The 26,091-nt window shown below is 41.4% G+C and overlaps 1 protein-coding gene across 1 annotated transcript in view; it reads right to left on the reverse strand.

Annotated features, from left to right (window-relative positions):
- Positions 1–26,091, reverse strand: part of PDE1C (phosphodiesterase 1C) — a 268,202-nt gene that overhangs the window by 236,505 nt on the left and 5,606 nt on the right. The window contains exon 2 of the mRNA XM_075143038.1: positions 25,361–25,532. The gene's annotated coding sequence lies outside the window, so the exon portion shown is untranslated. The remainder of the gene's footprint in view (positions 1–25,360; positions 25,533–26,091) is intronic.

The following is a 26,091-nucleotide window of genomic DNA, read 5'->3' on the forward strand; positions in this document are numbered from 1 at the left end:
AAGTACTGGAGGAATCTCAAGCAAACATGTGATGCCTCAGACCACGTGTTTGTTGTGTTATTTGGGCATGTTGGCTACGGAAGATGCCGCTGACATAGAACAGCTCTGTGTTATATTATACCATCATGAACTCGCAGAAAGGTACAGAAACGACACAGCAAAGGGGGTACCTGTGACTGTTGGGGGAGCTTTGACCAGCTAGACTAGAACTAAGACATGAGTTCGCTTGTGACAAAGTAACGAAACATCATTGAACACTGCCTAAGGGAGTGAAGTTCTCCTTTCTGGCAGTTTAATCACTATTATCAGACTGTACCACAGGGTATTCTTCAAAACCCAGACTCTTTGGGTTTAAAAGGATAAATTTAGGCAAGTGCTTCTTGTAGAGTAATCTCAGGAGTGGATCCAAAGCCCTAGGATTCTTACAGCATTCATGTCCCAAAGGCAGCAAACACCTACAGTTACCACTTTCCTGTTAGTGGAGCAAGTGACACAGAAGTAAAAAGGAAGATGCTAACACAGGTATGCAGGAATATTTCTAATTTTAGCAAATTCAGTCTGCCTGTCTGAAAATCAACCCTATAATTTCAATTGGGCACAGTGTTCTTTAACTCCTTCTGTTCATTTATGCTAATATTAAAAGGCTATATTTAACAGAAATGCTATTAACTTAAACAAATCTTTAAGTTGAAAGCTTACTTAGCTGTATGTAGGCATAAATAAAGTAAACTACAACCATGCTGTTTTAAGAAGGTACCTTTGATAGTCCTGGGTAAAAAACATTATATATCAAGATATTCTATGTGAATTTTATTTAATGGATATATTCTTTCAGCATTATTTTTAAAATATAATGATACCATTTCTTCAGCCAGAGAAAATGATGAATTGTAGTACTACATGAAATGGACTTTTGAGGACGACAGGAAGCTAAATATTTTGTTAGGGAGTTATTGATGTTTTTATTTGCTTTTTTCTTATTTAATCTAGTGATGACTTCCCCCTTTGCCTGTTCTGAGCCAGGATTCACTCTAACAGCTGGTGACCAGGCAATCACACTCACTCAGTAAATTATCAAATACCAGGGGCCTTCATTTGCATATCTGTGTTAATCTGGTTTTCACAGCACATCCTTTGGTTCACTTTTAATAAATAAAACCCACAAAGAAAATAGCAGATGGGAATGAAGGTTGCTGTGCTTCTTTACAAATGAAGCAATAGCTCAAGGATCCTCAGAAGGGAGGGTTCTGCCCCCTCCACTGAACAGAACACCAGCCTCCTCCGCAAGCAGTACTGCTGGCTTCACGCATAGGCCCTCTGAAATAAGGTGCTCAGTGTAAGGGCGAAGAAATCAAGCCCAAAATCAGTTTACTGCCGGGCCAGTTCCTGGCTTTGCTTTTCCCACGACAGTCAAAGGGAAAATGGACACCTGCGCTGTAAAGAGGAAACTTTTGATTTTCAGGCAAACCTTTTCTCCTATACTGTCAGACCCTGGAGCCAGGTGCATGGTTACCCTTTTTCTAATCTTGACACATCACTGCCATTGAAAAAGCTGCAAGAAATTCCTTTTGCTCTCTATTCAAGGGGAGTTGCACCAATCTCAAGGAGAAAAAAACAGCCCCAGCAGAGCCAGCCTCCACTTTCTTTGTGCAGGTGGTATGAAAGAAAAAACAAGAGGCGAAATGTAAGCCAAGGTACCACTGGTTTCCTAACCCACTAAAAGCATGAAGACCCCATTCCAGAAACAAGAGAGTAATCGACCCTGTGATAACAAACACAACCCCAGAGAGGTCACCATATGCAGAAACAGATCCTCCTTTCTCCAGCACTTTTTCCCTCAGCCCCTCCAAAAGCTGCCTGTGCAGGCTCCAGCTGTCTCCTACGTATCACCTCTGAAGCACCTTCTTCCATGGCAGCAATGTTCCTCTGCAGAGTTTGACACCTCTATTCACCCCAACCTTAACCATAGGATAAACAAAGGGCCCACAAAAGTCTACAATGGGTCCATCTTTCTCAGCTTTGTCCTCTTTTTTTAAGCTGCCAGGCTCTTTTTTGAACGAAATTTTTGTAAGTACATCTGGTAGATGAGCATTGGAAAAAACTGTGCCAGGAGCTAGGACTGGGAGAGAAGATGTGAGTTTTGAGCTGGAAGGCGTGGGAGCCTGGGAGGGGGCAGAAGAGGGGCTCTGCAGGAGGGCGAGGAGCTGCCAAACAGGGGGAGGCGCGAAGACGCGTGCAATGATGACTCCCGGGGCAAGTCTGTATTCGTTCCCGTAACTCGCTCCCCTTCCGCCTTCTGGGAGGAGCGGGGCAGGAAGACTTCCCTTGTGAGAAGCAGTCTGGGAGAAGAGGGGGAGATGTGGGGTTTGCAGAGGGGCTCCGAGCAAGCAGCGCAGCAGGCGGGGCAGTGGTACATCAGGAGCTCGGGGCAACAGGGGTGAGGGCTTTCCCTCCATGCTGCATGCCCACACTTGCATCTGGACACCCGTGACCAGGGCTCCACTTTGGGGTGGATTATGCAGGCAGGAGCCCCACTGCCAGCTCACCCCCTGCTTACACACCTACCCCACGCACAGCACTGTGCCCCGTGCTGCTGCCTCCTCCTTCTCACAAAGGAAGGAAGAGCCATAAGCCACCTCTCCAGCATGTGCCAGCACAGAGGTACACTTTGAAGCATGTTTCCTCTAAAAATGTCCCAGACAAAACAGATGTCAAGATCGACAGTGTAATTCTCTGCCTCCAAAGAAGCGGGGTACTGCTGAGACCATCCACTGCACACTGGGAGCACTCTCCACCAGCCGTACCAACACGCTCTCACCAGGCGTTGCTTGTAGATCAGTTATTTGCACCAGCAGATCTTTCCCACATGAGTTTCAGAACGTTGGGACATTACGGAACTTGGATTCCTCCCGTTATGAGGCAACAGCATCTTTTTAAAGAAATAAAAATAGCACTGCTGAATGGATACAACTACCTCTTATATTATTAAAGTTACCACAGAATGCATCTTTGGTGTAGTTCCACTCAGCCTGGTTGACTTACTCTGCAGATGATTTTTGAGCCCTTACATCTTATCAATTTACTGAAAAGGCTTTTTTTTTTTTTGATAAAAGCCCAAATAAAATACTTCACAGTCCATGTAATTCTTGGCCTTCCTATGTTCCTATATGTCTCTTTCTCTAAAGTGGATAAATAAATCACACATTTTGTTTTCAAGTAATGTTATCAAATGCCAGACAGACATTGGCTGACCCAAGAACCTATTAACTGACCCAAGCTTTGCTCCCCACATGAGACCAAATCTTTTAACAGACTCAAGATTTAAACACATTTTATAAAAACTATAACATACATACATACATCTCTCTCTCTCTCATCCCTTCTGCTCTAAACAGGACCAGGGAAAAAACGGAAAAAGCTTAATTCCAATAATCTACTCCAGAGCTGTCTTGTTGCTCAAAAGGCTGATTCACAGGTCAAAGAAAGTTGCAACGAAATAGCAGCAGAGCTATTTTCATTCTCCATTTCCCAAGAAACAGTATTGCAGTTATGTTTGCCAATATTCACCGTTTACACCAACTAACCAAACATCCCTATTATTTATAACTACCTGGGGTAAGATTTCATCGCTTTTACACATATCGTACATCTTTGCCTCTTTGCCTCTGACGAGACCCACAGATACTACTTGAGGCTGCTCACCGAGTACAGCACTATTTCACACTTAGAAATAGCCTTGTGAATGATATTTCACAGCATGCTCTTGCATGTCCCCTTCAGTTAGCAAAACATCATTGATATGTTCTATGTATCAGCATCAGTATTCCTAAAGTTGTCCTGTTTATGTAAAACTGATTTTAAGTCAAGATGTTACACAGCCTACATCACAGCTGTTCCATAATTAAATTGGATACCACAAAATCTGATGTAGAAAGTATTACCAGCCTGCTGAAGGTAAATAGTCATAGATTAAGCTTGTTCTCTTTAGATTGAAAAACTATGCAATTTAGAGATCATAACTTCTAAAATTAATCAAAATCTTGGCAGATGTATTAACAAAAATAAATCTTAGTGTTTAAAAAAAAAAAATAGTCTGCTTTAGCTCAAGCTCTGCTAAAATTACCCAATGTATAGGTGCCTAACGTGCACCACGTGCAAGAAATTCTATACATACAGAGACCTTTGTTATACACTTTCTTAATCACCTGTATTGCTTATCAATATTCACTCACTTGTTCATGTATGCATGTTCATCTGAAGCAACTCATCTTATCAGAGCCGTTTTCATTACAGCTTTCTTTGAATACTGTCTCATTGTCAACATCAACTGGTCAACCCGTAGGTATGCACACGATTCCCACAGGTACCTGCACATACAGAATCTGGCATTTGTGAGACAATGCCTGTGCAAAGGCTAATGAGGTGGGTAAAACATCAGTCTCATTTGGTGCCTCCAAGATGGATGCTGCATCCTCTATCCACAGCGTAGACAAACACAGGACTAAGATTTACGTGATACAGTGAATTTACTGAGTGAGAAGGGAGAAAAGGGAAGAGGATTTACCTTCTGGAACTGGACAGTGCTCTCTTCAAGAGCAGGAACTGCTGCTTTTATTAACTGTTTTCAAATCTGCAGCTAAGAGAACTCTTCTTTTGAGCCAAGTACTTAACAGTCCTCCACTTGTACTTGACAAACACAAAGTGAATTGCCCTTTAGGGTGTGTTTTGGCTTGATTGGGGTTTTTTTTGTTTGTTTTTCCAGAAGAAGTTGTCAGAACTTAGTAAATGCCAAGAGCTCTTCAAGTTTGCTTGCGTGTTTTTGCATGGTTTGTAGCCCTGCCTCCAAAGCAAAAACACATGCACACAATTTAGTGTTGAAAATACTTCACACCGTACTGATGGCTTTTTTTCTCCTGAATCTCAGATTTTAATTGTTGGAAGCAAGTTTTTTAGTCACAGTTAGCTGAGCTATTGGAAAAATCTCCTGTATACTATCATTATACTGCTCTCCACCAGCACAGAACTTACTGTCCTGTAACTGCATATCTCAGATTACATAATACATATGCCTGTGTTCATTTCAAATGATAGGTTATTTATTTCATAGCTGAAGAAACATATCTCAATGTGAGAAAACAACACTCAACAGGGTATACACTTCACTGCAACACACCTTGTATTTTTAGTTTATTTCCAGAGGGGAGGATGACAACAGAAATATTAGATTCTAATACTGCTTTCACCTACCCAGAATGTTATTTCAAGTTATTGCTCTGTGATTAATACAAAGATTATACTGTGATATGGCTTGAAAGGCTGACCATCTTCTGCACACTCTGGAGAGTGTGAGGTTTTGTACATGAATAGCAGAGAAATGTGAATCAGCACAGGTAGATCAGTGATTTGTCTACTTCACACGTACAACGAAGTGCTAATAGGTTAATTTGCAACTTCTTTTATTTTTATCCTTACATCAATATCACTGGTAAGCCAGTTGGGTGAGATCCTTCATTTCTGTAATTCCAACTGTTTTACACTGTACTCAATATTTCCATCTCCAAACATGGGCCCGCTCAAATCAAACATCTGATTTCAGACTTTAAGTTTTTTTCAGTTTTAAAACATCTCTAAGTTTTATAGCAGTCCAGTTGTATGTGCAACTCCAAAACATCCCTCACCTGTAAATCCTCCAGTCTGATGCTCGCTTACATCACAGGTCTTTCACTCTTTCACCAAACACAATGTTCCTGAGGTGGGTACAATGCAATATGTGCCAATGTAAAATCCTTTACATTACCAGGGAAGTTAAAAAGATGCTTTAACATGACTGAAAATTCAGGGTGGATGGAAAGACACACAAGTAGAAAACGTTGATTTAAAAAATGCCAAGGCACATCCCTTCATTGCCCACAAGGAAAGCCGACAGAGCAGGTACGGTCATGGAGATCTGTTCCTCCCGCCCCACTATTGCCTGAAAGGACAAGGGGCAGATTTTTCATACTACTTGGTGCAGATGCCTTGCTACCCACAAAGACCTATAATTTGGTATTATGTTTCTGAAATGTAGCCTCTGCATCATGCTGGAATAAAGAAATGCTCCTGCTACCTTGCAGCCCTACCACTCCACAACTCCCAGGACACCTCAGAGCTCTGCACACCCACATCACTTCTCCTTGGGTGGACGTTCCCAGAGGAACCACACTGTTGTGAGCATGCAAAGCATGTAACCCAAGACACATGAAGGATACACAAAAAAAATCATACATTTTCTCCTTAATAAACAGTCCTTCTGGACACGGAAGTCACAGTCTGCCCTTGCTCTGCATCACGTTGGGATAACCGCGCATCAGTCACATCCTACCTTTTCTCTGTGTTGTGTTTTTTTTTTTTTTTTTTCTTTTGCAGCACTTGCAGATATCCACTGGGCAATATGGTAATCCCAAAACACTGCTGCCTCCGTGCTACAAAGTTTTATCATTCATCAACATTAGCTGTGTTAGTGTATTAAAAACAACTAGCTTATTTGTATATGAAGTAAAGACAAGTTTATATACTAACATTTTATCTGCCCTGGCTTTGACACACCATCGTGTCCAGTTATAGAACTGTGGTACTGAAACAAGCTATACAAAAATTACACATACTCTCTGCTTCTAGTCCACTTCCTTTTCCCCACAATCAAATCCCTTTTCAGAGATATGAGAACACAAGCAACACAGAAAGCACCCTGAAGGTTACCTTACTGCTTTTCCAGCTAATTATGTGGCTGTCTGCCTCTGGAAAACGTTTGGAGGGCTGCATCAACATGCAGAGAACCTCAAAAGAAGGAGGGAATTTTTGACTGCTCTAATTGTCACTCTGCCCTGAAACTGAGACCTCCAGCACAGCAAAGATCTCTGACACCAAACAAAATCAGCAATGAACAACAATTAAGATGGTTTCCCACACAAACCTCAGTCCTGCTCTTGGCAAACTGCAGTTAATTTGCTTAGAGGAGAAATTTTCTTAAGCTGTCAATTCGGCATCAAAATTGCCATCAAGGAAAAAAAAATGCAACATCTTGATGCAGATGAGAAAAGGGAGAGCTATATTGTCTCTAGAAGAACCAAGGTAGATGCTACAGATTAGGTTCATTTTACCATTCAGTAAAATAAGATAACAGGATCTGACTTCTCTTTTATCAGTCTGATACACATCTACTTATTCCTAACTTACAGTGGGCAGAGTAAAATATGGTTTAAGAATTACTTGTTCTCAAATTTCACTTACATTCTTAAAAGCAGAGGATTTTAGGTATAAATCTGCCAGTCGTGACATACCTGTTTCCCCTCTATTCAATCTAAAAGCAGCCGTTATTGAAACAATCACAAATTATACACTGACATTTGGCAGCCTTTGTTAAAAACGGGAACCTACCACAGCCTCATCACAGCTCTCTATTGCCATCTCCCCATTTCTGTAGCTAAATACACCCAGCATGGCAAAGCAGCAACATCATTTACTGTTCATTAAGAGGTAGAAATGACGCAGCAGGTGGATGTCATGTTTTGTCCATTACTTCGCAGTTACTCGTTCTGAATATTTAATCCGCATACTATGCATTTTGATAGGTGGAATGAGAACCATTTATCTAAATCAGAATGATTCATCTGAGGAATATTTTCCCCTCCTGTACCTCATTCCCCCCCCCGCCCCCCAACCTCATATAATATTAAATTCTCCTGGATCACCTTATTAGTACACGTCTATTAATAGCGGACTCCGAGAACTCCTCAATTAATATTGCTCAGCCGAGCATCCCATGCTTGAAAGGTCTCAGGATGACTACAGAAACTTTCTGCTGCAGGAGCTGAAAACTTTGAAAGATACCTTAATGAGGCCAAGAAGATCTCCTGAAGTTCGTAAAAAAAAAAATTGTGCTAACTAGTCCAAATGTTTGCATTAATTTGGACCAGTTTCTGTCAAACTTACCCTTGTTATTGTTTGCCTAGGAGTCACTCTTAGATTTCAACTGTTTGCACACAGATTTTCGTTCGGAATTGTAAACTTCCATTAAAATGCAGAAAAATCTTGAAAGCTAAAATTATTTCCATTTTCTGTACAGACTTGTACACTTGTAGAAAAAGCTCCACTGTTCAGAAGGCTGTTGACCACAGCCTTCATTTGTAGCTTGAACAACATCCAAGTCCAGATCACTGAAGATGAGGACAAACACTCTGAATTTGACTCACAACATCATAAAAAGTCAGTGTAATAAGTCAAGCACATGCCAAATAATTAACTTTTTACATATCTGACTTCACTCTCCACAAGAATGAGTCAGCTCAGCAGCAATGTCATACTGGTGGCAAAATATAATAGGGTAATACATAGCAGTACGTATCTTGCAAGTGCCACAAAAACGTATACAGCAAGTTGCCTGTATTTGTGTTTCACAACTGATCACAGATTCTGGCATCTGAATAATGGGAAGGTGAGCTGGAGGCTGGATGTGTTACACCACCCACACAATTCTCCTACCAACAGGGCTCCTCTCTTGCCTGAGAACAATAAATTCAGATTGTTTGGGCTACAGCAAAACTATTTCCAATAATTAAAATAAGAAAAGGTTCAGGTATTTAATTCTGAACCAAAAAAAATGCCATCCATTAGATGTAAACTGACAGGGCTTAATTCTTTCTGTCTCAGTGTTGTTCGCTGACCCTTTCTCTGCTTTCTTGAATAATATCCATGATGAATTTTGGGAAGGGTTCAGAGAGGATTACTTAAAGTATAGCAAGGGCTGCATCCTGTGCCAGAAGCTTTAAAAAAAGAGAACAGGGGCAAATGGAAAGAATGACAGCTGCAAATCTGCAAGCACATAAATGATCAACAAATGCTAGTTGATAGCCTAACGTGGTGAGTAAAGCGATCACAATAAGCCTGCTCCTGTGGTGACAAGGGCCAAATGAGAGAACGACCATCAGTCAGGTGTCATGGGCAAGCCATCACTTCTGCACAAAATTAAAGTACAATGGAAACAGGCTGAAGAAAGGGAAATACAGAGAATGACGGTCTGGAAAGATGCTCCTATGCCTTACTTCAGATGTTCGTCTATAGGAAGTGAAGCAAGAAAACAACAACATTGTATTCCTGATTTCCTCCTGCTGCATGAGTGCCTGAACCAGCGTGATAACATCTTCTTCCACGCAGGCATGCTAGAAAGGGAACGCAGCACACATCAGTTACTGAATTCAATTAAATAGATGCAAGTACTAAGTTAATAAACTGATCTCTAGATCATTGCTATTTTTTTGGATAGACAAGGTCAGAATCTCTGTCCCTGAATTTATTTTCATCTACAGGCTTGGAGTCCATTTGACTCTCACTTAGAGTTATTCCTGATTTCACTCTTGAACTGAACAACAGGAGAACAAAAACAGACCTCTTAGATCCCTATCCCAATGGTTACTTGCAACTCATGATAAAAGGATGGTCACTGTGCATGTTTTCAGGGTTTCATCTGTCATTTGACAACACTTCCAGTTACCCACTGGTCAGATAAACACTAAAATTAGACACTGCATAGAGGTCTGGCTTATCAGAGCTATCACTCCTCTGTCATTGAGTCCTCTTGTCCACAGCTTTTGTAGAGCCACGGCAAAAAAGTCCTCTTATCTCCCGTTGCATATACATAATGTGCAGCTACACTCATCAACTAGTCAGAGACATGTGGCACATGAAAGAGGAGCTGGGCATGACCTTCAGCATCGAAATCACCCGCCTCCGTGCTCAGAGGAGCGTGGCAGCCCACCTCCCTCAGTGAGGAGCGAGGCTCTGCAAGCCAACACGGAGACATGGGAATGCGCTGCCTCCCACCATGGGCGCTACCCTGACACCGTCATCAGTTTTAATTGTGATTCTCCTGCAGCAGCATGAACACACTCGCATCAAAATGGTAATGACAACAATAAAACATGTGAAACCAAGTTCCTATATTCTACATGAGAGTAAAAAATATGTGCTTTCCTCCAAACTACGCTGCTTTTTTTTTTTTTTCTCTCTCTCTCTCTTCTCCCCCCCCTCCTTTTTAGCTTAATATTCAGCTGTGGTTTTTCCATCTCCTCAGAGTTGAGCACAACATATCTGGTTCCTCACTGGACCTGTTCACGACAACTTTCACTGCCAGTTTCTAATGCTGCTTCTAGCAGCTAAGTTTTGTCTCTTGCTATGTTTTCAGGCTTCCCACCTGGCTGAGTTGCTGCAGTGTGTTCATAGGTGTCAACCTATGATATTGCCCTGAAAGGAGCAAAATTTCCACTTGCTGACACTAGAGAGGAAAGCAGGCTTAAGTCTGTGACAGGCCACAACTCTTCTCCTATCAGAGTGAAAAAAGCAGGTACTTGGTACCACACCCTCTACTTTTCCAAGATATGCCACCTTTTCTAGGCTTCTCACAGAGAGAGCACTTGAAGAGGGAAGACAATCCGGGGGTGAGTTATCCTGGAGGATCACCAGCATCTCTGAGCAGGATCCTGGTCTGACATTCGTGAAATGGCCCAGAGCTCTCCCCGCCTATGCATGCACACACACAGAACACTACCCATCCGCTCTCATTCCTCATTTTCCTTTCCACGGCATTCCCGTTTTTGCTGTCACAAACTGTGACAGGTATCCCTTTTGCTGTCCAGGTATCCCGAGGAGACTGTTGTAAGGAAGGTCCTTTGCAAAGCTGGTTCCTTACATTACTGTTTGGTGAGGATTATGACAAACCACTAAACAGGGATGTAAAAACCACAAAGCAAATTATTCTGAAAATCATGCATTAACATTTTTCTATGCATTTTTTTCATGCTGCTTTGCAGTGTGCATTTTCATATTGTGTTTTAACAGTGAGATTGATTTAATTGGCAATTGTTTATCTAATGTTGCTAATCTCCTACATTATTATTATTTTTAGAGGCATCAAAAAATCTGAGGAAAATGTTTTAAAGTTGAAAGAACACCCACTATAGAAAAAAGTTCCTAAATCATCTAAGAAATTTCCAGTATTTAATTTCTTCCTCTGAAATACAACAAAATAATAATGATTTGCATTGCAATTTCATTTAACTGAAGTATATTTTCTACCTTGTGAAATGGGAAACAAGTACAGCATTATTCTCAGTGTTAACATACTACTTTCAATTAGCTGTACTTTTATAATAAGTTTAGCTACAAGACACTTACTTGCATGCTTCTAAATACAGAGTTAGGTTATTTCATTTCATAGTCCATGCTGCCTGGAAACTATAGAGCCAGAATTTTTTTTTTTTTCTTAAAGAAGAGTTTTATTTTAAGAATATATGAGCAAGAAAAGTAAAGCTGAGAAGAAGAAATTTCAGGAAATGCATATAAAATGAACTCAGCGATCCTCTCTAACATCTCCATTGGTTATATTGAGACTATCTTGACAAAGCCACTTTGCAGGCTAAGTTGGCCATATGTCCACACTGCCTAGGCTGCAGCAAGGCAGCAGCCTTTGTTCAACAAGCAGTAATGCTTTGAAAATATTACACTTTTGATACACTTTCCAGTCTGCACTCATATGTAGCTTGGATGCATCTTCTGGATTCAAGCCGCCTGAGGCATCACTAGTCGATGTACACCTGGAGAAGAGGCATAGCACCAAAACACTGTATTTACATGGCCAGGTCAGCATGATGCTATAGCCAGTGTGACCCAGAAAACTAGATGCAACAATGCCACACAGTAACCAGTCAGGATGTCATCCCAACACGGACACCAAAAAAGGATGTTTATGATCAGGTAACTGCCACTGGGCTTCACAAGACTAAACTAACACCTGGGACTTGACTGCTTACAAGTTGGAAAGCCCTAAAACAGGCAGAAATCGTGGACTTAATCAGTGACACTAGCATAAGTGAAATGTTTATGGCAGTCATCCCAGGAAAATAAGTGTCACACAAATGGACACCATCCTCCAGTAGATGCCACACAACAGGGATCCTATGGAGATTCCCAGCCCAGCCAAGTATGGCTTTCTGTCAGAAAGCAACTGTTAGTTTCATTGCTAAGCTGAGGACAAGCCAGATGGCTGTGGTTTCACACACCTGCACGCTCCAACAACTCTGACATTGATGGTGGCTACAGGAACAGGCTGGTGCCAAGCTAGGAAGGCCACAGGGTAACGTGAGTTTGGTGCAGACAGAGGATGATGACCACCCTCTCCTTCTGGACTGGGCAGCCCAACCCAGACCTGGAGCTATTCCAAACTTTCTGCCAGATCATTCAGCCCATAGCTAAGTCCTGCAAATCCAGACCTACCAAAGGATGCTAGTGTCACTCTGCCAGAAACAGCGTGAGATGACAGGCCTTGGTTCAGTAAGAATCACAAAAAAAAAAAAAAAACACAACCAAAAAAACCCCACACAACAAAAAAACCCCACTCACAACATGCAACTGGCACAGGAGCTAGACCCCTGCATGTGAACCAGCTGGCTATCCATGACCACGAGGAGGTTACCTCAGGTCACCTCAGCTCTCTTACCTGCAGCTCTGGCTGCCCCAAGTCCCCCACAAAACAGCTGAACCCCTCCTGCCTTTCCTGTCTTGCTAGTAACATCACAGTGAAAAATAATCCCTTCATGGTCATTAGAGAACAGCCAAGGAGGACAGTGGGCAGAGCCACTTATAAAGGTAGCAGTGAGGTGGCCCTGGGGTCTGCAAGGTTACAGAGAAGTCAGGTATGGCACAAATGCTCGCCAGGACCAGGCAGACCATAGTCAGGTGCTGTGGAATAGCAAGTATCCCTTGCAGCACTCAGCCTTTCTGTGCTGGGGATGTCAAACAGTGTGGATGTGGATGCAGTTGTCTAGCCAGAGCAACAACTATGGGGGCATGCTCTGAAAATTGCACATACTTGGCCCTTAAAAGCCAGCATTTTGCCTCAGAGTTCAACAAAGCCAGTGTTTATCTCAATGTGGTCACATAGTAAGCCTGTTTCTTCCACTCTCGCCCCAGAAAATATCTCTTGTTCCAAAAAAAGACAGAGATGGTCGTTGTCACGCTACCTGTCTGGATTTTTGACTGAAGTTACCTTTTGGTGCTTTGTTTCTATCACCAGGTTCCCTGAAATTCCCACAGAAGTATGAAGAGACTCAGAAGAAAAACAGAGGAATGGTTGATTGATTACCTTTCTCTCCATCTGAATTGCATTCAATTAGCTAATGTCATTCAGCTTGCGACATCTTAGTTGCCTTAGGCATATACTGGTACAGCTCTGCTAAAGTCAGGCACTCTAATAAAACTGCATGGATAGCACTGGCAGAGAATCTGGTGCCACGTCTGAGGCCATGCCTGGGCCAACAGAACAAAACAAAAAAAGAGACAATTTTAGAAGCCAGCTACTGAAAGTATTTAACAGGTAGTTCCCAATACAGTGTCTGGTGAGAGATGAGTGTCATTAAGATGACTTTACCTTTGACAAGACAAAAAGAATTATAATGACATTTTGCACATCAATAGACACACAGATTCAGCAACTGAAAGGTTAATGAGAGAATAGGCTTATTTGCTTTTCTTTCACTTGGTCTTATCTTAGTGCCAGAGGAAATACATTAGAAAATTTCCTACGTAGTATTTTAGGCCTACTTCTCTATTGAAGTCAACATTAGTAGGGAGCACTGGTTAAAAATAGATGACACCTTAGTCTAGTATCTCTGTGAAGATAAATATTTAAGCAATATTTTTCAAGACCTAGAGAAAGCTCAGCAGGACCCCCAGAAATGCTTTGGCAGAAGCAACAAGCTGTAACCTCTGTTACCAGGCTTCAATTCAAGACAGATCAAAGTGTTAGGCTGACCTTGGAAATGAACCGATGATTTCTAAGGTTACAAATAATCTCACTAATACCATTACCCAACTCATGACGAACTGATGAAAAAGTTTTCACCAGTTCTTTATGGAAGTTGCCTCTGTTATTTGCACTTGCCCTCCCTTCTTAGAGAAAACTCATTCAGACAAATTTAAATTACGTTTGAGGATCTGTATTAGTATCGCGTTACATGAGTTTCTTCTTTCCTATCATCTATATGAGCTGTGAACTCAGTGCCACTTTCTTTTGATGACTGGGAGATGAAGCTTGCATTTTAATAAACTTTAGTAAACATTGAATCTTCTATGGAAGACTCAATTCACAAAATACTCAGTTTACATAGGAAAAAAGGTAAAACGTTATTCTGGTCTCAAACACAGATGGGGAAAATCTCCAGAGAAAAATCCCAGTCGTGAATCTGCACTGCAGACCTCTACTTTGTACTGACGTCACGGGGAGTTCCATGCAGCAGATGTGTGCAGACGATGTAACAAAAATCTGCAATGCAGATAACAGATCCGCAATGCAGATCAGACACTAGGATTTTACTCACAGGGTGATAATTCAGCTTCACTGTTCGCACCACAGAATCACGGAAACGCTGAGGCTGGAGGGGGCTTCCGGAAATCATCTAGTCCCGACTCCCTTGCTCTAAGCAGTGTCACCTACAGCAGGTTGCCTGGGACTCCAAGGATGGAGACTCCACAACCTCTCTGGACAATCTGCGCCAGTGTCTGATCACCCTCACAGTAAAACAAACAAACAAACTTTTTATTATGTTTTAATGATATTTCCTGTATTTCATTTTTTGCCCTCTGCCTCTTGTCCTGTCACTGGGTGCTACTGAGAAGAGTCTGGTCCCATCTTGTGCTTTCCCTCCCATCAGGTATTTATATTGATAAGCTCCCCCCAAGCCTTCTCTCCTCCAGGCTGAACAGTCCCCTGGCCTCCCCTTCTATGTCAGATGTTCCAGCCTCTTAAACATCTTCATGGTCCTTTGCTGGACGCTTGCCAGCATGCCCCTGTCTCTCTTGTACTCCAGAATTGGACCCAGCACTCCACATGTGGCCTCACCAGTGCTGAGCAGAGGGGAAGCCTACCTGCTGGTGACACTCTTCCTAATGGCAACCAGGATGCTATTGTCCACATTGCTGGCTCATGGTCTAAGTTGTTGTCCACCAGGACCCCAAGGTTCTTCTCAGCAAAGCTGCTTTGCAGTCAGTCAGCCCCCAGCGTGTACTGGTGCACGGGGTTGTTCCCCGCCATGGTGCCGGACTTTGTACTTCCCCTTGTTGAACTGCATGAGATTCCCGTCAGCCCGATGCTCCAGCCTGTGGAGGTCCCTCTGGATGGCAGCACACCCATCTGGTCTACCAACCACTGCCTCTGGTTTTTTGGGTTTTTTTAGTCTACAAACTTGCTGAGGGTGCACTGTGCCCCATCATGCAGGTCATTAATGTTAAACAGCGTAAGTCATAGTTGTATAAGCCATAACAGAGCCATGCTGGGAAAAAAAATTGATCTTTGTAAAATACATTGAATCAATTTGTGCTATTATAAACTTTTCATTAATTATTGTACAACTGCTTCAAAAAGAATGACATACTGAATATCACAAATATGAGTTTAACCTCACTTTAATTCAGAAAAAAATGAAACGAGTTTAAAAAAAGAGAGTAATACGGCTGATACTCTGCTGCATCACAAAACTAAGGAGCTATTCTGTTGATAGCAATGAGTAATTTTTGTAAGAAATTAGGGCGGTTTTACTAGCACAAGAGCTGATATTTATATTATATATTGAATTATAAAGTGACAAAGCACCAAGTACTTTTTTTTTTTTTTCCTGAGAACCAATGCAATGAGCAAATATGTAAAGCCCAAGCAACAGAAAGAAAACCTACATTTCAGGTCACGGCTTGCCAACACCATCCTCAGATGCCCAGAAAGTGCCTTGGCAACATTAGAATCAGCATTAAAGCAGTGGAGAAAAAAGGTAAACAGTTAAAGGCTGTACTGATTCAAAGTCTGCAAGCTTCACAGAGTTTTTGTGAAAGCCAGTGGGCATTCTTCAGATGGGAATTTGCTGTACCTAGCCCAGGCCACTTTGATGAACATATTATTCGATAGCATCGCTCATGATTCAGCAAAAACACTCTGCCAAGTTTATCAGACTTATAACATTAATCAACAAATATGCAGATTTCAGCGTACAAGCACTGTTTTGAAATATCAAGCCACATACTCAGCTGCAGTAACTCAGTATAACTCCATGGAAGTCAACTGAGTTTTATGCCAATTTACAGAAAGTTTGGCCCACTGTATTTACACTACTACACTCTGTAAATTCTTTTACTGAAGTACTGCTGACATGGCAGATAATTATATTATGAGCAACTTTAAAACAATTTAGGAAGTGAAGAAGCCCTCAGAAGGAGGTACAGTGCCATAAGAGGAATTCAATTTTCTCAACATCTCATCTTCAGGATGAATCTGCATATTACTTTATTATGAATAACACTGTTCGGAATTAGGGCAGACTTAATTATAACTGCTACAAGAAGCCAGTAGGATAACAAGCATCTTTTTTATTCAGGAGCAGACACTATTGGTGACAATTATAGGACAAAAATCAACCTTGAGGTTCTAAGTAGTGGGAATAGAAATGTTATCTTTGTCTTCGAAACTGCAACTACAGATGCTCACACTGACTGATCTAAGCGATGCTCACACACATCATTTAGGAGGAAGGAAAATAAGCTTCTGATAGTTTTCCTTTTTACCATAAACGCTCTTCAGTAGCTGTTATTTAAAAGAAACAGAACTTCAGGTCTGGTCCTTTTTCAGCTGAGCTGAAAGAAAATTTGCTCTGACAAGGAACTGTAAGTGCTCAAATGGAAGAGAAGACAGATCAAAGGTACATATATAACAGAAGAAATCACTGGGCACAAATGGGGACCCAAAGCCCATATTCCTGGGTCAATTTCCACACCTCAAGATGAAGGCCCTTTCACCAAAAGAAGATAGGAGATTGCTTTTTGCCAGAGTAAGAGCAGCACTGACAGCAAATTTAGACTATAGGCCTGGTTTCAAAACAACCTGAGTCAATTTATAAAGTTTAGATCAATTTTTAAAGTTCAGATGGAAACCAAGTAACACATGATAGTTTTAGCAGTCTTGCTGTGAACACTTCAGTAGATTCAGATCCAAAAATTATTGGAACTAAAAATAAATGTCCCAATCTGCAAACTACAGACACCGTGGCTCTGACAAGAGCAAGTGCTGAGTACTCAGATGGATAGTGTGATAATTTCCAAATAAGACCTTTCCATTACATACAATAGTTTCTAGAAATTGCCAGCAGGCAGCTTAACATGCAAAAACCAGATAAAGAACAGCCATTAGCAAGTTATGTGGGTAAGGGGTGTTGACAGTTCGCAGCAGCTTTACTTACCTAGATGTTGCTATATGTCTGCAAAGTCACTGGTAGGCTGGGCTGCAAATTCCTGGCAAAAGAATTTCCAGCAAAATACGGCAGTTACCAAAAATCATTTTGCATGGGGAGGCAAACTGGACAAAACCTTCATCAGAAGCCACAGATTTAAAAGAGAGACACACAGAGCAGGGGGTGCAAACAGGTGACTCTGAGCAACCTGTAGCCTAGTATTAATAGCATTCCCGTGGGAATCAACAATTCAATCCATTGGATTGGTGACATCTGCAACAGGTATGGGGATTTCCAATGTGTCCCAGGTAAATGTTTAATGTAGATTCTCTCTTGGGTTTCATTTAGGAAAAAAAAATCTCAAATTTGTATTTCAATGCATAAATGGCTAGTATTTTCCCAAGACAGAATACAGTTTTCTCTCCAGATCTGATTGTCATACTCAATTAACTGCAGCTAAGTATCCCTTTTTCCTCCTCCTTCAAAGCTCTTCACATTAAGAAGAAATGCAGGACATTAGTGAAGATTAAGCTCTTATCCATCAGCCTTAAGATTATTTTGGGTAATTTCATGATTGGTATTGTTGTTATTCACTTCAAAATATTCCTGAACTCTTACCTGCAGGTTTTGTGATCTCAAAACCAAACCAAATCTGTCCCTGATTGGATTGGATCGGATCTGGAGGATGTTTTACCACATCCTTTAGGAAAACATCACAGTATAACATACCACTTAACTTCATTGCCATCAGCCAGCTATTTAAAAGCAGATGAAACTGTATAGGAATTTCCTTTGAGCGCCTTTTTAATGTTTCTTGCTTACGCAAATTAAAGAACTCAAGATAAAACTTCAGCAATTGATTAGTCAAAGACTTTTATCTCAGCTCATCACACTCTCTCTGATTGCCAAGAGTAAGAAAGCCACTATCCCATTTTCTCATTGGGAATGAAATATATACCGTGACAGTCTTAATTTAGTAACTGGATGAGCAACTTATGGCCCACAGGACATGCACAGACTGCCAGGACATAAATCTGTTCCAGAGCCCGCATCCCCTCCTCCCAAGTGCCCTTCAAGTGCAGACCACAGGCTGGAGGAATAGGCCAGGTGGCCACCAGCCCCCTTCCAGTGCTATTTCGCCTGAAAGCCCAGCTGCTCCTCCCCATGACACCCGATGAGAGTCGGTTCACATCAGGAAACCCTGGACCTCTGCGTGTGCACAGAAAGACCACACTGGGTGTAACCACATGGCAGGAGGGGAGGCGGTCATGGCATATAATTCACTTAATCTACCAGAATAAGGTATGTGGTCCACTCCACCAGAGTGATTAGGCATGATATCTAGCGTAATTGTAGTGACAATAATACCTTTCATTAGTGTCAATATAGTACTCAAAGCTGCAGCACAAGCTATGACTGGTTTCTTACACACTCATGCTTTACATCTTTCCTACCTTCCCCATAGCCACACATTCTGCGACCTGCTGTGTCTCCTGCCGCTCTGCTCTCCTTGGGCTTCTCCTCCAAATATTGCCCTGCCTGCTTGCGTGGTCACACGTGGTGCCTGGTTCACAGCTACACATCTGCTAATTAGCTAGAGAGCATGTTAGCACTGGTCAGCTTTTCTCTCTCCTATCCATTCCTTCAGTGGGACCCTTTTTTATCCTACCATCAGTTTTCACAAAATAGGTAGGAACTAAGTACCATTGAGATGTCTACCATTCTGTTAAGCTATTGATCAAGTTCAGCTATGTTTAAGAAGTTAATGGGAAGGCTGACTGAGACATATACAGCAATTTCCTTAGGAAAAGGATAGCCAGTTTTCCTTAGGAAACTAGGCTAAAAATTACGTCAACAGGAATTGCAAGGCATCCCAGTCTGGTATTAGTATGTAGAGGCTATTAGTCTCTCATGGTGGAGATAACCAAATAGTGCATTATTAAACACTTCCTTATCAGGATAAAGACTATGCTTAAATTCATGTATTTTCCTATATACAGCTCCCTGCCCATATACAGTTTCTTCCGTAAATCTCCAAGTTCAATAAGTCAAGCAATTAATCACGGCCCCTGGAACAGCCTTGTATACCCACATGAGTGCCGCACAGACATTTGAGACTCACATGGTTGTACAGGTATACCATGTCTGGATTTAAAAATATGTCCACCCTCTGTGTGTGGTGGAGGCTAGCATAGTCCATGTCAAGGACTGGGGGTGATCTGTATGCTTACAAAGCCTCGCACAGCTGCAAAACAAATGCTCAGAGTTTATTATGGTACAAGATTCAGGTGACATACGTCAGGCAGGGAAGTGTGGTCAAGGACAGGCATTGGTCAGTCCTCAAAGCAGGACTTCTTTACTACCAGGACTTTGTTTATCCATGGAGCTTCAGCTCAAACCCTCGTTCCCATTTTGGAAGTGGATTTGTTCCCTGCCTTTCAGAGGCGCAGCTCTGTTAGAACACCCGCAGTCCATCTGAATTTCTCAACTTGGGTCTTTTGATGTGTCTGGTATTTACAGGGACAGAATCGCTGGCTTTGGTTGTCGTCAATAATACATCTATCATATGAAGAACAAGACGACTGTGATATATTAAAAAAAAAAAAAAAGAGAGAGAAGCCCATTTCTCTTTCAACTGCCTGAAAAAAACACCTTCCTCTCAGACCCATGTGGATATACGTGAAAAGAGAGAGAACGCAGCCTTTGAACAGTAACTGGTATAAATCTTTCTCCTCTGATCATTCCCCCTCTGACTCATAAATCTCAATCTACCAAGAAATGAGTGCACAGCTCTCACAAAGTATAATATGCACCTAGAAGGGAGGCACAATTAAAAGAAGAGAGAAGAGAGATGAATTATGTGGGACCCATTTCCTTAATGTACAGAACACTTTTCACTGCTTATTCATGTAATGAGTACCAATAAATAACAGGAATAAGCAACAGGGTTTAATAGAACATAGATGAATTTAAGTTTAATGCAAGTAAAGTGCCTTATAATTAGTCTGAATTGAGAAGGGTGGTTTTCAGAGAGACTGCTTACATTTTAATGTTTAGTGAGACCTGGATCTGCTCTGGATGGGTATAAAAACGAATGAGAAAGTGTCTTTCATGTTTCCAGCCTTGCACAGTCAGTTTTTTCTTTTTTTTTTTTTTAAACAAGTTAGTGCAAGTTTTTGTGTGTAGTTTTTAAAAAAACAAGAGGAAAATCCAAATTAAAAAAGGCAATTAAGAAATACTGAGCCCTGGGGGGGAAGGCAGGCGGGCAGGCTTTATTCTACTCCATGACTAGCTCTCAACTACTGTTCTTCTGTGGTCATGGTCATGGCTTTCCCGCACAGCATCACCTCCCTCTCTGATTTTCAGACCTCGCATACTAGCTTAAGTAGCTACAGCCGAGCTTTGGTGCTGCCCAGTGAGTGTCAGAACTTGAGAGGTGGTAAAGGAGGAGTCCTGCAGGTCCCTCTCCGCCATGTGACTGGAGGTGGGCTCTTGCTATGACTCAGGCAAAGTAAAGGGAAGGAAGGCTCATACCCCTTATTCCCATTGATGCCACCCTGACCCACACGACTGAGGCTCGTGGGCTGATACCCAGCACGTGGTGCTGTGACTGAAGTTTTCGCATTTGGAGCGCTGCAGTATCACCTCTACCCTGTAGAACAAGTGGCCACTAGCTGGCATGAGCAAGAGTTTTTACATTACTCACGACCGAACCAGAAATACAAGAAGATTAGCTGCCAGCGTGATTTAAGACTCCCAAAGCAGAACAGAAGCAGATAAGGAATGCAAAGCAAACTGTCCCTGGAAAGATAAACTTTGCAGCTGACATAGGAAAAGCAGCTATTAAGGTAAGCAGGGGTGTTACCAGTCTCAAGCTAAAAGCTGGAAATATTTTTGAAAGGTGACAGAAATTAAGAACCCATGCACACCTGGAGCTTAAAAACACTCTGACCTTGAAGGAACTGAATCTGCCTTTCTGGTTCCCAGGACATATGGCCTTGGTAACAGATGATATATATTACTTCCTAGTTCAGCATAGCTGCTTAGGTATCCAGTAAGGCTTGTCTGGTACAGGATGGAGGGTCTTTGCCTCATCTGCTGACTGTTCGGCTGCCTGCTACCCTGATTTATCACTTTAGAAACACCCACGCCCCAAGACCCCACATGCTAGATAGAGCCAGCTGGACTACTCCACAATTGCAGCCCAACTTTAGCTGTCACACAGGCCCTGGACCAGGATGGGAGGTTGCACTGAACATTTTGTCTCAGATGAGCATCTCCATTCTTCCCTGGATGTCCCAGTCACCTTGTACCATGGGATCTCTTTTGCCACAAGATCCACACGGCCATTACATCCCATAAGCACCACCAGAGTCATACACCCCAGTAGAGCGTTCCAGGTCTCTAGACTCAAAATAATGTTCCATCTCTCCCACACATCAAAACCAAATGAGTCTGGGAGAAACTAATATGTCTTGGACACATCAAATTTTCAGCTGGAGCAGTGCCACCCTGGTGACTTGGTTCACTCCAGGCGGCAGTTTGGGGACAAATGCAGCAGTTTCTCTTGTATCCGCCAATATGAAGTGCTTCCACAAACTTCTAGGTGGTATTTGGAGAACAGCACCCAAACCTCTCTCTTGTTTCTCTGCTCCCCCTGGTGGGTGCCAGCCCGGCATTATCAAAATTCCTGCTTGGGTAGTGCTGCCAGGGAGCAGCACACAGAAGCTAAAGCAGGCTGTAAAGTTATTACACAGTCTCCTTAAGACCTCATTAATTACCACTGTTAATTCTTACCAATACGGATAGCACCGCTGCTCATTACAGGGACCTAGCAGATTAAAAAGCAGAGCTGGGAAGAGAGTTTCTGTGTTACAGAACTTCAGTGTCGGCAACCACTGACATCTCCAGCCAACATCCAGATCACGCAGCCCTGACAAGGCCATACGCCCACCACCTAATATTCCTGGGCACCAATCCACAGCCACTGCCAACGATTGTACATGCACGGATGCCGATACATGCACAGCTATTAAAAAAGAAAGTGATTGCAGCTTCTGCAGCTGTGAACTTTGTGCAAGATAGTGGATATATCAGACTGTGAAATATAGTGGATATATCAGATTTGTTGCATAAAGTGTGGGCCAAGATAATCACTTCTATGTGTCTAATTATATTTCTTTTCCTTGTCAAAAGGGGACAATCTGCCATTCTCCATATTCCACTGCATTTTCAAATGTGATTCAAATTGGGGCCTCCCCTGCCTTTACTAGACAAATAGGCTAAATCCCAGCGAGAATGGATTTTAAAATCCATATTCTAAGCACTCCAGTAGTATAACTAGTCAAGACACAAAATTACTTAATTGCTCACTCAGTGCAATACTGCAAATAAGATACTACCAACTCTTTCAATTCTCTCTTTAGAATTGAACCTTGTTTAGACCAATCTTGTGCTTGTTCTTGGTATCTTCAGAAAAGAGACAGTAAAAAAATTGTATAAGAAAATCAAGACAATCAGAACACTTTAATTATGGAGAGATCACGTACTATACTTATTTGGGGTATAGGGAGGGGGTTGGTTTCATCTGGTTTTTGCTTTACATCTTAAAGATGGATTACTACTGCAGGAAAAGTACAACTGAAATGAATGAAATAATCACATTCCTCCTTTTACGTTTAAATGCGTTTCAAGCTCATATCTAGATGTTGAACAAAATCAAATATAGAGCTCTTCCTAATTTTCCAAGCTACAGAACAATAAGTACTGCACAGTAGAAAACAAGATCTAATACAAGAGATGGCAACTGGGATTTCATGCTGCTTATGTGTATTCACATAAAAAGATATGCAATCACAAGGAAGTGTGACTCATTTGACACTGGAGAGACATTTTCTTTTTAACTATGCATGAAAGGGATAGTATTGCCATACACTGTTCTAACAGCAGTGAATCAGAAGTAGTAAGGGAGTCGCTGCATTTTACGGTTTCTAACAGTCACATTTGAAAGCAAGGCCTGGTTCTTTTCTCTGTAAAATCAGTTCGTACAAGCCCGACATTGCCCCACACACCCCCTGAGATTCACCCACCAGGTTCCTAGTTAAGACATGCTGGACTGGACAACTTGTAGAGCCCCATTTCATTCCCCAAAGGGCAACAGGGTAGCAAGATCTTCCACTAGTACCTAGTAAACAAGAAACAAGGAAAGCCCATGTTTGGCAGGCAATCACTGGCACTCAGACACCAGCCAAACTCTGTCAAGGAAGCACTTGAAGATCACTACCCACAGAAGACCCTGACGAATCAAACATGCAACCCATCGTACAAAAGATGCTACTGCCTCCTAAGCCCCAGTTTGCACCATAATATCAACAAGAGCCCAAAATGAGTAAAAACACCGCAGTTTTTTTGTTTTCTCATGTCTTTGGACAGTAATTGCAACGTACTCTCTTATCTTCCACTCCTCTGCATAGCTCTTAAACACACATGGGTCTTCCTTTCTTCATAAAACTAGACAGTTACAATTTATTTTGTAACAACAATTTGTTTGGATTTCCATCTATAAAAGCCCCCCAAAATGCCACATTGTACAGTAATTTCTATACTGCTGAAATACAAAGGTTCTGTAATATTTATAAAGCCATTTAAACTGCATTAGCGAAGCTATTTTGCTAAATTACATTTTCCAACTCATCAGTCCTTATTATGCTATATACAAGCTCACTTCTTCCAAGAGTCAACCCTACCCACATAATGAAATCATGACATTTGAAACGCTGTGACATTATTTTGTCATATAAAATGGTTGAAATTATCTTGACAACGGCAATGTAAGGATTGCTGCTACCCAGAATTTGTTATGAGAAGTGAAAGCTGAAAAAGAGTTAGATCTCTTGAAATTATAGACTTTAAATATCAGAGACACAAAGTATTTAAAAGCCGTTAAATGCCACGGGTCATCATAAAAGGAGGACCCAGGTTCTGAAACACTTGTCCTGAATCATTTCAATGGAAAGATTAAAGAATGAAAATGCACTGTGGAATTACAGGATTTATTTATATAGACTGACATAAACTCACTTTATGGTAATATGTTTTTAAATGTCAAGCAGTATAAACAAGATATCCGAAATTACTACCTAATATAATGACTTAAATAAGTACTTTCAAAATAATGATTATATGAAGACTGAAATAAGTTTGACAGACTGAGGTATAATCAAAATCACTGTAGTCAGAGAAATTTATCCAAAGCAAAAACCATTTTATGCTTGCACACATGTGCGTTTAATATAAAAGAAAAGTAGAGCATAGTTTTTCAACAAAAAAAAAAAAAGCTCAGAAAACACTTGGGAAAAAAGTCAATTCTGCCACTCACTTCGCTTTTGCTGGGCACACCAATTTTCACATTTTGGTCAAAGATCCACTGCATGCACACGACTTGTCTATTTTACCTCATTTTGAGAAAATTATTTTCAGAAAACATGCCTCCAAGAAATATCTGACAACTGTACGTCCACATGATTAAATAAAAGACAGGAAAACCCAGCAATAGATAGATCACACACTTTACAACAGCAGCAATCACTTGCTTGCAAGCCCCTGGCCAGAATCCTTCTCCTTGACAAAACAAATTAATGCTAGACAGTTCTCAAGACATTACATCAACAGAAAAAGGTTTAGCTCTCCCTTGCATCAATAAAGCACATCATCTGACCTAAAGTGCAAGTCTTGATCACTAAACCACTTTCAAATCAAACAATACCAACCTTCAAAGACATCTTCATATAATGAGCTCTTTGTTGACCATTTTGACTAGTTACAGAATTTATATCTGTCTAGTCCACGATCTTTTAAGAAGGCTAATGAGGTCTGAGAAGTGAAAGACGAGTCCAGGCAGTATTATTTATGGACCTCTTTTTTCATTCTTATTCAGTACAAAGATATGCATCATTGCTGAATCCTTCAGTATCGATTCTCCCACCAAACCCACACTGCAGACTTAATCTTAAAAAGATATCCTTTCAAGGATAAACAAAGTAAACACATATCTGTCAGACCTGAAAGATGTTTTCACCAACGCCTCAGGACTGTCTACTGGTGGTAGTTCATCTGCTAAGATTTCTTCAGGAGGTCTAGGGTCATTGATGATGGTCGGCTTTGGCCTCTCCTTGAGGTTGCCGGTCAGCCCACCGATAATGGTGTTCCACAAGCAGTTTTGTGATTTAGACCCTGCAAAAACAGAGAGCAAGAAGGAAAATAAATTCATAGGCCTATCATCCAGTCTCTCAACAGTCTGGAAAACAAAGATGGTCTGTTATCTTTTTACCTTCGCATCACTACAGCTTGGGATGAAGCCTGAAAACCGGAAATAAAGCTCAAAGTGGAAATAAGCACTAACATTCAGGTCATTCCAAATCCAAGACTGTAATGCTTCCCATAAAAAGATTTGATTACAGAACATGGATTTTCCACGTCTTGATAAAAACCATCCTCTCCACATTATACTTAGGTTATAGCTTAGCATGTATTGATGTGGCTGTATTTTAAGCCAAAGAACTGATCAAAAAAACGAAGTACCAAATCAATACAATATTAATCGTTGACTTTCTTAGACTAAATTTTAGATTAAAGATATCACTGAAGGACTAGTATCAGAAAACATATTTCTTTTCTGTGAAGACTTCAACTTTTCTCAATAGACATTCAAAGGCCAAAATATTTATATGGATGACCTTTTTACATTTATTTAGAAGTGTCACCAGGTGCCTCTTGCCTGTCATTCAGAGAA

Source organism: Calonectris borealis, chromosome 2 (assembly GCF_964195595.1).
Source record: "Calonectris borealis chromosome 2, bCalBor7.hap1.2, whole genome shotgun sequence".
In the NCBI taxonomy this organism is placed as follows: Eukaryota; Metazoa; Chordata; class Aves; order Procellariiformes; family Procellariidae; genus Calonectris; species Calonectris borealis.